Source organism: Portunus trituberculatus, chromosome 50 (assembly GCF_017591435.1).
Source record: "Portunus trituberculatus isolate SZX2019 chromosome 50, ASM1759143v1, whole genome shotgun sequence".
NCBI lineage: Eukaryota > Metazoa > Arthropoda > Malacostraca > Decapoda > Portunidae > Portunus > Portunus trituberculatus.
In genome coordinates this window covers 4,298,409-4,303,408 of record NC_059304.1, presented here as the reverse complement: position 1 = coordinate 4,303,408, position 5,000 = coordinate 4,298,409, and the positions used below count along the sequence as shown (strand labels likewise).

The 5,000-nt window shown below is 40.9% G+C and overlaps 1 protein-coding gene across 1 annotated transcript in view; it reads right to left on the bottom strand.

Moving 5' to 3' along the window:
- LOC123499641 (cGMP-dependent protein kinase, isozyme 1-like) overlaps positions 1-5,000 on the bottom strand; it is a 300,599-nt gene that overhangs the window by 290,543 nt on the left and 5,056 nt on the right. The window lies entirely within an intron of this gene.

Below are 5,000 nucleotides of genomic sequence, written 5' to 3'. Positions count from 1 at the left end.
TCAACATCACCCCTCCTTTCCTCTCCTACCCCATCATGCAAGGCCTCCTTCCTCTATTTCCTTCGATTTTTTCTCCTCTCTCATCCACCATTTGCACACTTTCGTCCTCCTCTTCCACCTTTTCTCCTCGTCTCCTCCTATTTACATCACTCTCTTTCTCTCTTTCCCTCTCTCTCTCCTCCCCCCGCTCTCTTTCGCCTTTTTATTTGTATTTATGTTATCTCCTCTTTTTCTTCTCTTCTCACTTCCCTTTCATATTCTTTAGCTTTTGAACTGTCCTCTCTTTTCTTTTCCTTAATTATATTTTTACTGTTATTGCTTGTTGTTCTAATGTCCCTTTTGAATATCACACAAATATTTCTTTCTCACAGTCTTCGAAAATATTATTATACTTGCGTTCCCTCTTTTCTTATTATGTGTACTTCAATATCTTTCAAAACACACTCTCTTAGTTTACGTAAATAACTTTCTTTTAACCTGAATCATTACAGGAAAAATAAAAATATCTCTCGTTACCTTCTTTCTTATTCTTAGTAAAGTTCTTTCCTTTCTTGTTTTTTTTTCTTTTCTAGCAATCTACGTAAATGCCTTTTTTTTTTTTAAAGGAAAACACCCAAGGAAAACAAAACCAGTCTACAATACATTACTAAAACACCACCGATCTGATTATCAGGTAAACCTTTCCCTCTTCCATTCATGATCTGTAAGGAAAAGTCGCTCCTATGAGTGTGTGAGTACGTGCCACACTCCCCTGCCCAAGGCACTCCAGGGAAGGCTTGTGTAACATTGGCTTTATGGGTCGTGTTTTGCTAAGGTCAGACTCTTATAAAACGAGGATTTGATAGGAAGAAAACATATATCCATGCCTTAACCTTTCCCCTGCCATACACAACAGTTCTCCACACTGAACACAATGTATGAAATCTTTATATGCGTCTACATAAAAGAAAGGGATTACAAGAATAGGTTTTGTAATGTCTAGCCGGTATGATCGTTAAAGGTACCTGAAGAATTAGGAGAAATGTCTCACGGTGGCAAATGATCAAGGAAAGGTGTGTCCATTACCAGTGAAATAGAATCTGATGGGAGGTTTCAGTGTCACAACCATAAATTGATAGATAGAAAGATGGATAGATTTATTCATAGAAATATATTTCTGGCTAATAACACATAAGAACTTGCCAAATATCACATAAAAACTAACAATTCAATTAAAAACTATTAAAAAAAAACACCCACACCCACACCCACACATACACACCCACACATACACACCCACACATACACACCCACACATACACTGTGACTTCACCACTAAAGCTACGGTAGATTTCTCGATAGCATTAATTTATCTCTCTCTCTCTCTCTCTCTCTCTCTCTCTCTCTCTCTCTCTCTCTCTCTCTCTGACCTGAAGACTCTCTTTCTCACTTCACCCTCTGTCTCTCTGTCGAGGTTTATTTTCTATAATGCTCGTGTTATGTGGCTTTCTAATCTCTCTCTCTCTCTCTCTCTCTCTCTCTCTCTCTCTCTCTCTTTTGCATGGTATAAATTTGCATATCTTATCTTTAATTCTTTTTTATTCCTTCTTCGGAGTTTCAAGCACCAGTAATCAAAAGAAACTAATATATGTTCAGCCTGTGAAATAGTTTCTTCTTGTGGCACAGTTTTTATTTCCTAGTGGCAGTAACGATACATCTGCTCTCTGCTCTTCGGTGTTCAAGTGCAATTGAATTAATCTCTCCAGAGTGTGAAGTTTTATCGTTATTCTCTTTCAACATTTCAGTTCTTACTCTTATTTCCAACAATGGTGACAAGAATAGTCTGTTTTGAAAATCTGAAGTTTCTGGCATTAATTATTTATCTGCTTTGTGCACTTCGTTGTCACGGTGCATGTAAATAAATTGTTTCTGTATCCGCCTTTCTCTTATTTTTATCTAAATATTCAAGTTCATATTTTTAACGACTGTGTAAAGACTTTTCCTTTATTTGTGGCATTCCCTTGAATTTCTAGTAATGATGATAAATCCACTCTTTCTCCATTCTTCTAGTTCTCCCTTCGCCTTTCGTTAATCCTTATTTATCTTGCATTTCTAATAATAACAACAATTTACTTTTAACTCTTCCTTTTAGTCAACCCTTTCATTGTGTTTCCTTTTTCCTTCGCCAATCACTAGTAATTCTCTTTCCTGTGGCATCGTCTTGCTCTTCTAGTAACAATATCAAAATGGACCCTTTGCCCTTCCTTTTAGCCAACCCTTTCGTGTTTACTTCTCACTTCGTTCTTCACAAGTAATTCCTATATACTCCAAAGCATCGCACTGTCTCGAAACGCCCAGCAATAACAACAGGAATCCTCTTTGTACTGACGCTTTTAGGGCATAAATTGAAAGGCAATCACTTCTCTATTCGTCCTTTAGTACTACGCTAATTCCTACGCATTCCCAACAGCGGTGCAATAAATCTCCCTTCGCGTGGCAGTGTCTTGTTGAAATTCCCGAGTCACAATAATAATAACAAGCCTTCTCTTTGTACTTCCGCGTGTGGCGCCTCGAGGGAATAAATCTACATAGTTACGAGAGCTGCTGGATTCGGCGCAGACACTCGGGCAATAAAGGAGGTGCTTGTGATGAGAAAGAGTTCGAGTAAGAGTTCGGGCAAGAGTTCGGGTCCCGGCCTGTTCTTGCACTCGCGAAGGTTCAATGCAGAGCAAGACCGCGGCTAAAATTCCGATTCTCTCAAATTCTAACTCGTTGCTGGAGAATTTGGGGCGATGCGCGTCTGGATGCTTCGGGCTCGTTACCAGGAGGAAGAAGAGGAAGAAGAGGAGGAGGAGGAGGAGGAGGAGGAGGAGGAGGAGGAGATGAAATGAGGAAAAGGGGAGATTATGAGTATGTGAAAGGGATAAAGAGAAGGTGAAGAGGATGGAATAGAGGAAGAAAGATGGAGGTAGTGAGTGAAAAAGACAAAGGAAGTAATGAAGGAATGACTTGGTGAAAGGAAGGAAGGAAGGAAGGAAGATGAGAGGGAAGAACGAATAAAAAAAAAAGAGAGGGAATGTGAAGGAAACGAAGGAAAGGGTGACAAAAATAACTAAGCGAATGAAAGAGGAGAAAATTGAAAAAAAATAAAGAAAAGAAAAAAAACAATGAAGAAATAATGAGCCAATAACAAATTGAGAGAGAATGGAAGGAAGAGAAAAAAAGTGATAGAGGGAGAAGATAGATGGAGGAAGCGAAGGAAAGGAGGAGGAAGATGAAGGAAGCGTGAAGGAAACGAAAGAGAGGGTGGAGGGACGGTGAGGCATGGCACGACATAAGGGAAGCAAGGAGAGACAAAAAATGAGGAAACAAGACGGAGAGCAAGAAGAAGAAGAAGAGGAGGAGGAGGAGGAGGAGGAGGAAGAAGAGGAGGAGGAAGAGAAGCAGGAAATGGCAAAAGGAATAGTTAAGAAGGAGATGGGAGGAAAGGATGGGAAGCAAAGAGGAAGAGAGAGAGAGAGAGAGAGAGAGAGAGAGAGAGAGAGAGAGAGAGAGAGAGAAAAAAAGTTCAAGGTTAAAGTAAGACTGCTTAAGCGAGAGAAGGAGGAAATTCAGATGATGGAGAGGGGAAAGTTTGAGGCAAGGGAAGAGAGAAGAGAGAAGAGAGAGAGAGAGAGAGAGAGAGAGAGAGAGAGAGAGAGAGAGAGAGAGAGAGAGAGAGAGAAGGAAAGGAAGACGGGAGGAATGGAAGATGGGAAGGCGAGGAGAATAACAGGATTATGAGGAGAAGTGGGAGGAAAGAGGAGGGAGTGGTGGGAGGGGGAAGGGAGGTTGAGAGGATGGGGAGGGTTTGGGGGAGGGGGTAGTCATGGTAGCAGGAGGCGGATGCAACTAAACTATTGAAAGTTTCCTATAATGAGACACCGACAGGAGGAAATAAGGGAAAGAAGAAGAAGAAGAGGAGGAGGAGGAGGAGGAGGAGGAGGAGGAGGAGGAAAATGACGGAAAGCGACTAGATTAAAGAAAAAGGAGGCTAAGAATAGAATAATCAGAGAGAGAGAGAGAGAGAGAGAGAGAGAGAGAGAGAGAGAGAGAGAGAGAGAGAGAATCACTAAAAGACAGACAAATTGGATAAGGTGAAAAGATGAATAATGATAAAGAAAATAACAATAGAAAGAGGAAAGAGGAAGGAAGAGGAGAAAAGAGAAAGAAGAAAAGATAAGAAATTTTCAGAAGGAAGAATGACTCAAAAAAGGAAAGTGAGATGAAAGAAAAGGAAACAAGATAGAAGGAAGAAGGAAAAACGAGTGGAGAGAGAGAGAGAGAGAGAGAGAGAGAGAGAGAGAGAGAGAGAGAAGGGATGATATGGGAGGAGGGAAGAATGAATAAAAGGAAAGACAAGATAAAGGATTCTCTCTCTCTCTCTCTCTCTCTCTCTCTGAATACCTAACTTTATCATTCATTGTCATTTTTCTCTCGGTTACACATCGTTTCCCTTCCTTCTGATCCCTTTCTGCTCATTAACATTCTTTACTCTGCTCTATAATCTCTCGCCCCTTCATTACCGCTTTCTCTTCCCTCTTAACTTCCTCCTCCTACGCTTACACTTCCTCTTATTGCTTCACGATTTCCTCCAACCACCAAAAAAACGTGACTCTTGCTTCCTCTTAACTATTCTTCCTAATCCTTTCGGTCCTCTCTCTAAGCTCTCACTGCTGCTCTCCCTCACCAATTAATCTCTCTCTCTCTCTCTCTCTCTCTCTCTCTCTCTCTCTCTCTCTCTCTCTCTCTAATCCTGTTTCTTTCCCAGGAATCCCATTTAGTTATCAATAATCTCCCCACAGTCCTTAGTCCTTACAATTTTGATCCTCCATTTTGAACTTCTTTTTTTTTTCTCTCTTTCCCCTTTTAATCACCTTCCGTCCTGGCAATTCTAATCCTCTCTTAGTCCTGATAATCCGGCTTGGAACCCTTAAGTCCGGCCCCTTTAATCTGATCCGCTTCGTCGCCCACACACACAC